Source organism: Hoplias malabaricus, chromosome X2 (genome assembly GCF_029633855.1).
Source record: "Hoplias malabaricus isolate fHopMal1 chromosome X2, fHopMal1.hap1, whole genome shotgun sequence".
NCBI lineage: Eukaryota > Metazoa > Chordata > Actinopteri > Characiformes > Erythrinidae > Hoplias > Hoplias malabaricus.
In genome coordinates this window covers 31,612,257-31,624,546 of record NC_089819.1, presented here as the reverse complement: position 1 = coordinate 31,624,546, position 12,290 = coordinate 31,612,257, and the positions used below count along the sequence as shown (strand labels likewise).

Sequence of the window (12,290 nt, the reverse complement as noted above, 5' to 3'; positions counted from 1 at the left end):
CCTAACTCAAAATCTAACCCTAAATCTGACAGTAGACAACTGAAACTGTTGGGCCAGAGCTGTTGGCCTGACACAATCCTGTGGTGTCGTATGGGGATGATATTGTCAAACTCTGAGGTAGAACCAATCAGAATCTCTGTTACGGCCAGCAGGTGGAACAGCAGAGGGTCAAACTCAGACAGAACCAACCAGAACCTTAATTTTAGGAAGGGGATTGTACAAACTAAATTGTACTAAATTTGACCAAATATAACTGACGTTCTCCAGATATGTATACATGCACAGTTAGTGGCCCAGTTGTCTTTAATAAGCATTCCTAATATTAAATTAATTTAGCTATTTTAAGTTGCTGCCATTGCTGATACAGATGTGCAAATGCATGCATGAATGCACGCACACACACATATAAACACACAAACACAAAAGTGAACAGCAACTCCTTACAGAAAAACGTCATCACACACTCCTTGGAATATATTAGAATAGATGTTGGAACATTGCTTTGAGGATTTGGTGGCATTTAGCTGCGAAATCCTTAGTGAGGTCAAATACAGATATTGGATGTGGATCACAAACACCAACACATCCCAAGGGTATAATGTTTTAGAAGTTTGATGATAGTCACAGACTGAGAAAATTATTTTAGGTTAATAACCAATTATTTACAGATATCATGGCATTCTTACACCTGTCTATACATTTACAGACTCAAAGTGTAATGCATGCTCATGGGTGCAGCATGTCATCCACAGCTGTTGGTTCCTTGTTGAAAATTTGAAATAACCTCACAATTGGCACCATTCCAGGAACTACTCTCTCAGGAGGAATGTACGGCATATGTTCTTAAACACTATAACATCTGATATCAACAGATATCTGCCCTTGTCCTGTCGTGTCTGTTTTCCCCGCCATGTGCTCACTTAGCACATAGCTCTGTTTGGTATTGTTCATGTCTCCGTCCTAGTCCCGCCTTTGTTCTTCCTCCTCGTCTGTGTCTCATTTGTAATCCTGCCCCCTCATTATCTGTCTCAGGTGTTCTTTGTCTGTGTCGTATATTTAAGTTCCTTTGTGTGACTCCTTCTTGGTGGGACATTCCACCTTCGTTTGGTCTCGTCTCGTCTGTCCGTCCAGGTTTAGTCTGTTTAAGCTCTCTCTGTTTAGCTCTATCTGTCAGTCCTGTTCCCTCTCTATCTGTCTAAGCCCCTCTGTCCAGGTCATTCTGTGTCAGTCTTTCTTTGTTTAAGTATTTCTGTCTCGTTATCTTAGTCTGTCTCTGTATTGTTATCTTGTGTTGTAAATAAAATTAGTCACTGTGTTTTAGCAAGTGTGTCCGCATCCGTCAATCCCTGCGATCCTGGCAGAGTGAAAAGAATCTGAAACTAGGGGGTTGGATATTTTCAAAAACTACATTCTGTCAAACACAGGAATATTTGTCATTATAGGCAAGGCAAGGCAAATTTATTTATAGAGCACCTTTCATACAGAAGCAATTCAAAGTGCTTTACAGAAAAAAAAACAATTAAATTAAAAGCCAGAATAAATCATACATTTCCAATTAGACAATTACATAAAAAGAGTAAAATGATTAAAATGATTAAACCAATTTAAAATGACAATAAATGAAAAGAATTAAAATAAATAAAATGCCGTTACAGAAAAGTGCAGAATATTTTAAACTGAGCTGTAAGCCTGCTCAAACAGGAGTGTTTTAAGTCTTGATTTAAAAGTGTCTAACGTTAGGGCTCTTCTAATATTCTCAGACAGCTGGTTCCATTTAAAAGCGGCATAGAAGCTAAACGCTGCTTCTCCATGTTTAGTTTTGACCTGAGGCAGGACTAACTGACTAGTTCCTAAAGATCTGAGAGCTCTGCTCGGCTCATATCTCTGTAGCAGATCTGATAAATACGCTGGTCCTCCCCCATTTAGACATTTATAGACCAGTAATAACACCTTAAAGTCTATTCTGTAACAGACTGGTATCCAGTGTAAGGATTTGAGGATGGGGGTGATATGATCTCTTCTTTTGCTCCTAGTGAGAACTCTGGCAGCTGCATTTTGAATCAGCTGAAGCTGTTAATAGTCTTTTTTGGAAGTCTAGCTAAGAGACCATTACAGTAATCAATCCTGCTAGAAATAAAGGCATTGATAAATTTCTCTAGGTCTGGTTTAGTCAGAAAATCTCTAATCTTACTGATGTTCTTAAGATGGTAAAATGCTGATATAGTAACTGCTTTAATATGACTACTAAAACTGAGATCTGAGTCCATTAATACACCAAGGTTGCGAGCCAGTTCTTTAGATTTGAGGGCCCTCGAGTCCAGATACGTAGCCAATATTTGTCTCTCAGTGCTATTCCCAAATAGTATTATCTCAGTTTTATCTTTATTCAGCTGCAGAAAATTGTGTCCCATCCAGTTAGTGATGTGCTCAAGGCACTTGCTTAATGAGTCAACTGGGCCAGAGTCGTTTGGAGACAGGGCCATGTAAATCTGAGTATCATCTGCATAGCTGTGATAGGACAGCCCATAGTCCTGTAGAATCTGGCCAAGAGGAAGCATATATACATTAAATAAAAGTGGACCAAGAATAGAGCCCTGGGGGACACCACAGGTTACTGGCATGTTCTCTGAAATATTATTTTCTATTTCTACAAAGTAGTTCCTGCCTTCCAGGTAAGAAACTGGAAGGCAGTTCTTACATAACAATATTTCTGTACATAACATGCTCCTAAATGCACATTGTGTTAAATGAGTGTGTGAGTGACAGTCTTCAAATCTAAAATGAGTGATAAACAAGTGGAATATAGAACAGACTAATTTTAACAGGGTATGCTGATTCTGCATTACATAAAGCGTAAAGGCCTTGTGAGTGCTTATCGAGGAAATGCAATAATGTAGCTAATTTCCAATGTGATTTCCAGATTTCTGTCAGATGATGATTGCCTGAGCAGCTTCATTCATCCTGGGAGCCAAATGTGGACCTGTTATTATTATTGAAATGTTGAAGTTTTTGAATTTGCTCATTGTTGTGTAGCAGAGTTCTTAAGAGTCATGTAAGCCAATATAGTACGGTCAGAAAAATTTGAAGATGATGGAATGAAATGAATGGAATTGGGTCAGAGAGTTGTGTGAAAGGCTACCGCTGCCTGCTGTGACAACATTTAACTTGTTTAACCCTTAACCACTTCATCTAGCTTGCAGGCCAGGCTGACAAACCTTTTTATTGGATATATGGTGTGTGGTAGATTGAATCATATGATACGTGTTGAGTTGTGCAGTGTGAAAAGCAGGACTCATATGATTTCCCCTTTTAGTGAATTAATCTTAAAGGTCATCCTCTAAATTATAGAATCCTGTAACACCAGCTTGGTGTGTACAAATGATTTTGGTTGCTTAGGGCTCCCAGGAAAAAATAGTACACAGATGTATACTTCCATGTAATTGTGATTAATATACTAGAACTATTTTGTGAGCTATTTTTGTTTTACTACCTATGTACTTAGTATCTTAATTTTGTCGCTAGTACTATTAAATAATTTAAAAAATATTTTTTTAGATGCCATTAGAATTCAACAGAACTGTTTTTGTCAGAAATATACTTTGTTTCAACTTGGAGTATATTTGAATCTAAATTTCAGATAACTTTTAATATACTAATAAAATATATTTAAAATTCAATCAAAAAGTCTAGGTCAGGGGTCAGCAACCTTTACCACTCAAAGAACCATTTGGACCGGTTTCACACAGTAAAGAAAACACTGGGAGCCACAAAATCCTTTGGAAATTTTACATTAAATAACACTGCATATAACAGGGTTTTTTTTGCCTTTGTGCTATGTATAAACAAACTATACCGTGTTACATTTATGAAATTAATGAACGACTGCAGAAAAATGAAATAACATTTCTGCATGCAACAAAACATTTTTTACTCTAAAATAAAGATGTTGGGTTGAAGGTTAAGTAAAATACTCAATGTCTATTTGAGTCCTTGTAGTAATGGGGGAAAAAAAATGCCGAACTTAAACTATCCACTGGCAGCAAACAAAAATGCTGTCCTCTCTCTGCGTGCCATCATCCTTATACTGGCGCTGTGCAGTCAGCTGTCAAAAAGTTCAAGAAACCGCACACTGGCGGTGTGAAATGAATGAACAAAAACATTTTAATTAAATACTAATACTAGTAATTATTTTCAAAAGCTGAGCTGCATCAGAAGGATCAAAAGCCGCATGCGGCTCTGAAGCCGTGGGTTGCCGACCCCTGGTCTAGGTAATATGAGGTATTATGATAGTCTAGATCAGTGGTCACCCAACTTTTTATATACAAAATCACCTTGTGAAATCTGAACAAAAGAAATATCTACCAGAGTTAGTGCCAGGCTAAGGATACTTAAAAAATCAAAGCTGTCTACATCCCCATCACCTCCAATCACATAAAATTAAACTCTTTACTTACTTCATTAATGTACAGCTGAGTGTTGGCTGTTATTGTACTTAGTGTCTGAGGCTGTGTGTAAACAGCTAAACAGGTGTTCTGACATGTTGTGCTACCTATTGATAACTATTCTATAGCAGCTCTGCGCATGCTCAGACCCAAAATATGTAATGTTTTCATGTGTTTTTTATCGAAAATCCCCCTTTTTTTCCTCTGGTGCATTATACAATCTTAGCTTACTGTTATTTGCGAAGTCACATGTCAGTATCCATGGACACAAACCCTGTGTGACCGTGTCTTTATATGTCCACTGCGGATACTGAATGACGCAACTATAGTAACTTAAATGTCACAACTGAAGCAGCCATGATTTATTGTGATAGGCTAGTTGGTGACCACGGGTCTAGATAAAAAGTCAAAGTTTCTTAATTTGTCTCCCAAGGAAGAACTTTTTTCTTGGACAGAGGGCAGGCTGCACTAAACAAACAGACCTGTAAGTGCATTACCATTTTGGACGTTTACACAACCCCCCACCTTCCATACAATAAGAATACAGTCAGACATCATTGTAATTTAGCATCTTAACTGATAGTGGTATAAAAACCACTATTGTGCCTGCACAAAGGAACCCCGTATCTCCTGTCCGAATTCATGAGATGATACTCAGGATTCTGCAGATGTTTAGTGTCAGATACAACGATCATAGCCTGCCTGCATGTAGCCTGCTCCAGTAGCTCCTGAGGGCAGGAATGCCCGTAATTTTCCCTTTTCTTTGATTTAACTGTTAAGTTGCCAAACCAACAGGTAATGCTGTATCTTACTCTGAGGTATTTAAAAGAGCTCACCTGCTTAATCGTGTGATCATGAATGGACACAGGGTCAGGGTTATCAACCGACCGAGGGTACACCAACATTTCTATGGTGTTAATCTGCAGTTTATGTGCATTGCACCAGGCCACAAGGCATTCTACTGCCACACTGCAAGTGTTTGAGTTAGAAGTTCTTATTAACAGACTGAGTAGAACAGCGTCATCAGAAAATGTATCAGTTTGGCTCAGTGCTAACACAATCATTAGTGTAGAATGTAAATGTAAATATGGCAAACTGACACTTCCGTGGTGGGGGGCGCCAGTACTACATATTGTTGTATCAGGTAAAGCAGAGTTAAAATGTACTTGTTGTGGCCTATCAGACAGAAAGGAACAATACCACTCAATTTGAAATGGATTTACCTTTGCCTGGCCTAACTTGAGGAGAAGATATGGCTCTATTTAATTAAAGGCTTAACTAGAATCAAAGAAAAGTAGTCTAGCATATGCATTTACACATTCGATATGCTTCAGAATAAGGTGCATTAATGTTACTATGGCATCACTTGGGCTGGTCATATGGAACCATCATGTATAGAATAGTATCTTCAACCTTTTCTCCATAAATCTGAAGAATCATGCAAAGAGTTCCTTGGGTGTTCAGGATACTATATAGCACATTTTCACTGACTAAAAACCATTCGAAGGTCCTTTAATTAAAGTTTGTAATTCATTTAAATGCCCTAAAATGTAATCTAAATTTAAGCAAACACACTAGGAATGCACTAATAAAATATTTCAGTACATTTTTGGGGTAGAATATTTTATCTAAATACACCAGTGCATTAATATTTAGCACAAAAATAAAAATGTGCTTCAAATGTACATACTGCTAATAAAGTATATTTCTAGTACATTCAAATATACTTAATGTTTACCTGGGTAGTGTATTTTATTTATATATATTTTTTTTACATTTTTTATAATTTTCTAAAGACACAAAAAATAAAAGAGAAATGTTTTGAGCAGAGATTTAAAGTGAGACAGTGTTAAACAATTACAAAGGACAGGAGGAAGAGAGTTCCAGAATTTGGGTGCAGCAATGCTGAAAGACCTACCAGCCACACTAAAAAGTCTAAAAGATGGCACAGTAAGTCCAGAATTAGAAGATCTAAGACAACAATATGTAGGAGCCAGACTGTGTAGAACCTTAAAAGTTAGAAGAAGAATTTTGTATTTAATCCTAGACTCTAGAGGAAGCCAGTGCAATTGCTAAAGTACAGGACTGATATGAGCTTTACGCTTGGTGAAAGTAAGCGGCCAGGCTGCTGACTACTGAACATACTGGAGATGAATGATCAGTTTAACTTGTAGACCATGAAAAAGTTATTTGCAATAGTCAATACAGAAAAAGATGTGTCAATCAACATTTTGGCATCACTAGGCAAGGCAAGGCAAGTTTATTTATAGAGCACATTTCATACACAATGGCAATTCACTATCACTATTATTAAGTAACCGCAACCCTGAAACGGAAAAGATGATGATTTATGTATGTATCTTTACACTTATATAGCGCCTTTCTAGACACCCAAGGACGCTTTACAACACTGCTCAGAACACTCAATCCACACACACACTGGTGAGAAGCGGCAGCCAAACGCACACAGCGTACTCTCGACCAGGAACGACCGTCCACCTGGAGGACTGCATCGGGCACTAGGGTGCCATATCTGGGCTCACACTCATACACCAGGACAGTTATTAGACAGAAGCCAATTCACCTACACTCCATGTTTTTGGACTGTGGGAGGAAACCGGAGTCCCCGGAGGAAACCCACGCAGACACGGGGAGAACATGGAAACTCCACCCAGATGGGACTTGAACCCAAGATCCCAACGCTGGGAGGCGAACGTGCTAACCACTAAGCCACCATTATATTTAATATTTATTTATATTAAGGTTAGAACTACAAATTACATTTCTTCTTTTGTTTGTTTTTTTTTCCATTGAAGTAGGCTATCACTTCTCAAAATAACTTCATGACTTTGATATTTTATCGTGACTCCCATTACATAAATCAGTTTTGTCCTGTATTGTTAAATGTTAGAATATCAAATTTAATCAAAAGTATTATGTGGGGTGGAATTACTAACTCTACGTGTAAAAGTGACATTAAAAGAGACACACTGGCAGAGTTACTTCTTTTTATTTAAACCCTAACCCTAATCCTAAGGAGTGAATTTCTTAGTTAATTTGTTTTATTATGAACCATATGTTAAGCCTTTTCTTGATTTTAAATGTGCTGCTTTTTCACCAAGGTGCTGTTGCAGCATTGTTGCAATGAAAAAAAATTCCAACTCTGTAAATAAGCTAATCACATGTATTTATATAGGTGAAAGAAGCCTGGGAGGTCCTTGGCTTAGACTTGATTGGACCTCTGCCTGAAACTGCATGCCACAACATTTACATCTTGACCATTACAGATTTGTGCACAAAGTTACGGAGCCTCTGCAATCAAAGACAGATAATGAGGTGTCTTTGGAAATCCCTGCCAAGCTGTACATGTTTGACATGGTCAGGAAAATCATCACAGACCAAGGCAACTAGTTTGTCAGTGAGGTAAACATATTGTGAAACTTTAAAAAGTTTTTTGTAAGTCACTGTTTGCATTGTATGCGTTTGTCTGCACCTGCATTAATATACTTCTTTATAAAATTGTCTATAATACCATCTAAGAATGTTTTAAATTTGAATACAAAAATTTACAATGGAAAAGCAGACAAAAATTTGTGGTCAATTATGACTTTCTTCCATTTTTTCCCCTCTCTTGTTGCAAACACTTACGATTACAACTCCACCAGGTAGAGCCCCTACTTCATTCTCTTCCACCGGCAACCTCGGCTGCCAGAGGTCATCAATGCCCCTGCCATGGGAACTGATATTGAAGTTGCTGACCCAGAAGATGACATTGATGCCAAAGAGAATGAAATAAAGGTTCTGAACAAAAAGGTTTGTACCTATGAAGAAAACACTGTTTTTATAGGTCTTTAGTAATATTGAGAAAGCACAGAGAAGGCAGCAAAAGACCCAAGAGACCAGAAGCGCAAGTTTACCAAAGTGTGCCCAGTTGAACCTGGGGTAAGTTTCTTATTTAACACACCAAGAAATACTGTATTGGAGAAAGTTTTGGAAGTCTACTCCAAAGACCTTATACTGTCACAAACACAACTTATAAAGATATAGCCACTGTGAAGAAGGATAGTGTGACAGTGCAGAACGTCAACTCGTCAAGACTAAGTTCCATATTATCGATTAACATGTAAGGGTTCTAAAATACAGAATGTCTGTGTTGTTAGATTTGATCAATTTGGGAACTCTGAATACTATATATGCTTAGCCATTGTTTATTTAACAATACAGGACAAGATATATTTGAATAATAACCACAAAAAGACTATTCAAATTGACCGGTTATCATGCATATTGTAACTTGGACACATGGTGACACTTTTGTTGCACCAACTGAGTAAACGTTTCTGCGGGACCATCACTATTCACTGCTGGCATGGCAGGTAGACCATCCATATGTTTTCTTGGATCCACATTGGAAGAAACATCTGGGCCCTCTTCAGAATAAGCTAGGTAGTATTGTGTCCATTTTTTGTCCATTTTGTTATTGTCACTTTTGTCTTAGCTTACACACAACAACTTGTCTTGATATTTAGCTAAATTATGTGTTGGACAAAAACCATCCATCAAGAAATTTGATTCAAGATTGTGAAGGATTGTCAAACCTGCTTTACTCGTGAGGACTTTGGAAATGCATGCCTCAGAATGATGGAAGAAGCAGCATGAAAACACGTAATTTCTCATCATATTTATAATACTAAGGCTCGCCGAAGTAAAAAGGCTATCTCCCTTTTTGTTTATGATTATGGATATGTTTGTAATGTTTTAGGGAAAAGATGTTCATATTGTTGACTTCTATGTTGTTCCCACATGGAAAGACAAGCAGTTAGGTCCACTGTTTTGTTTGCCAGTAGGTTAAGGTTTTTACAAATACACAAACAAATCTCCATTAGGATGAGATGTATATCTGACTGTGCCAATGTTATTGTCATCTCCCTGTACTAGCAGGAAAACATGGGGTCAAAAATGCCATACTTTTTCATGCTTGGAGTAGGCAACAGGATCAAAAAGATCCCTATCTGCTCTGTGTTGAGTGCAGTTTTGAAACATTCAGATTTCAGACTTTACTCGGAATTGATACAGTGTTTTGTGTTTATTTTGAAAACATCAATTTCAGGTGATACTAGTACCACAGAGAAATTATTTTTCTTGAATCTCTTCATCACAATTGCTTTGGAGATGATGTCTACAGCACAATATTTAGGTTGCAATTAATGATAACGAATGTTGACTTTGTTTATAGCAGAGTATATATAATATATATCTTTATATATATCATAGTACACTATTTGCCTCAACACCTCAGCTCCATGCACTTTCAAAGAGGTAAGCCTTGGAACATTTTAAGAATTGAATATATCAAGCAACCAATACATTTATCCTTTTTTACTGTGGTGTTTGTTTTTGTTAGAGTGATATCCCATTAATCCACCAGTGGTGGTGCATTTGGTTGATGGAGAGGTTTTGCATAGAAGGGTATGAATGACATCATTCATAATGTTTCAATATCTTAGTGTATTTGGTCTTGGTAGTCTAAGTGATATATTGTTCTTTTTCTCCAAGATATGGACAGAGGTTTGCCTACTGGACTGAGGAAGCTTCATGCCTACTGAAGAGAAACTTGGGACCTGTCTTCAGGGTGTCAAGGTCCAATTCGGCTGCACTCCAGCTTGATGGACAAGCTGTAACTGACTCCACTGCACAGGATAACAGTGATGTACATTTTTTTTCCCCAACCAAGACTGATTAAGGTGCTAAAACTGATTCCATCCGTAATATTTACTTCAAACTTCATCTAGGACCAATGCATCATGAGGGACCATTTACATTCATTCAGTATCTGTAACCACTTATCCAATTCAGGGTTGCGGTGGGTCCAGAGCTTACCTGGAATCATTGGGTGCAAGGCAGGAATACACCCTGGAGGGGGCGCCAGTCCTTCACAGGGCAACACAGACACACATTCACACCTACGGACACTTTTGTGTTGCCAATCCACCTGCAATGTGTGTTTTTGGACTGTGGGAGGAAACCGGAGCACCCGGAGGAAACCCACGCGGACACGGGGAGAACACACCAACTCCTCACAGACAGTCGCCCGGAGCAGGAATCGAACCCACAACCTCCAGGCCCCTCCAGCTGTGTAAATGCGACACTACCTGCTGCGCCACCGTGCCGCCCTCCATTTACATTTATTTTTAAAAATTATGATATGATTAAAATGTCATGATAAAATGAGTCTTGAAATTAATGCCATAGTTGTGTAAATGTAATTATTTTGTGTGTTTTCACTGTGGTAGATAGATGTTCCTCACTAAGCTGCACATTTATCAGTAAATCAGACTTAGTAACGTTCTCCTGTTTCATTGGTGGTTGTGTTGTGGGTGTTGAATTATGTCCACAGTGTCAGTAAACAGCCTTGAATATTGAATGAATGTAGTTGCCCCCTTGTAAACACATCATATCTAAATGCTGATATGTTATTAATTTATTATATTAGAATTTATATTTAGAATATTATTAATTTAGTCACACAGGTCCATCAGCTCTACTTTAATACATTGTTAGAATTCACACTGCACATGTTAAACACTACGTTAATAATTATAATATAGCTATTTGATGCATATTTAAAATATTATAAATATAATATTTTATTGTATTTACTACTACTTATTTTGTGTGTAATTATTTAGATTTTATAACTAAATATATATAGGAGTAAGTATTTTATCACTGGGAAAAATATAACAAAACCAGGCATTAACATATCAACATTTAAATACGATGTGTTTACAGGGGTGCAACTTATAAATTCATTCAGTATTCAACACAAACTGCCATGAACGACGTATGTTTGCTGGGCATGCACAGTCCAAAAACCGCAGTACGGCACTGCTCTCTCCATAATAAACAATGGCATATTAATTAAACTATTTTTTCCCCATTCAAATTATGCTAGGTGTGTCATATCACAATTTGTTTGTGTCTAACAAACATTTGAAATATCATACATGGCATATCATACCTGTCACTTTTACTATATTTTTTTGTCCTCTGAAGAATAAAGGAGGCTTTCGTGTGTTTAGAATTAAAATACATGTGTTTATAGTTGGATTTTACTTCATTGTGTGTGTGTGTGTGTGTGTCTGTGTTTTACACCTCTGTAGCACTGTAATCAAACCAGGGAAACTTCAAAATAAGTGTCTGACCCTAGTGACCCCTTTCCTTAGTACCATGGTCTTAGTTATTACCACACACACTCAAACACACACCAACACACAGTTCCTCCAAACCTGTCGGAGGTCTGAGAGCACCTAATAGCATCAAAGGCTGCATGCTAGTGTGAGCTCCTAGTAAGACAGACAGGCACACATACACACACACACACAAAGTTTCCAAAAGTTGTGAGGACTTTACAAAGACTTCCATAATTTTTTTGGAGACACAAAAACATGCACAAAAGAACCCCATCACTTTGGGTGATATTATCATGTCTATCTGGAGAAAATCACACAGTTTAGACAAAATATTTTGAGGATAGCGAAGATAGCAAAGCACACTGTCAGCCCCATGTTTTTGTTTTTGTGCAGTACTTTAGACCACTCTGGCCCATGTCCGTTAACTAGGGCAATTACAGGTTCAGAGTGGGCAGTACACTATGTTTGACTTGCTAACTCCATGATGTTCAGTCTCTTCTTTTTTTTATGCACTTCCAATTGGTGGTTAAAAATATTTAATAAATCAGCTTCCAAACCAGCTACAGTAGGAATACTGATATATTTTAAATAAAGAAAATATTAAAATAAAGAAAATATAAAGAACATTAACCTTATTTAAAATAATTATCTGGTG

At 37.5% G+C, this 12,290-nt stretch overlaps 1 long non-coding RNA gene across 1 annotated transcript; it reads left to right on the top strand.

Moving 5' to 3' along the window:
• The first annotated feature begins 7,653 nt into the window (after positions 1-7,653).
• LOC136676766 (uncharacterized) lies at positions 7,654-11,047 on the top strand. The gene is made up of 3 exons (XR_010796314.1): positions 7,654-7,865; positions 8,108-8,255; positions 9,999-11,047. It is a non-coding gene; the product is annotated as an uncharacterized lncRNA (long non-coding RNA).
• The last annotated feature ends 1,243 nt before the right edge of the window (positions 11,048-12,290 follow it).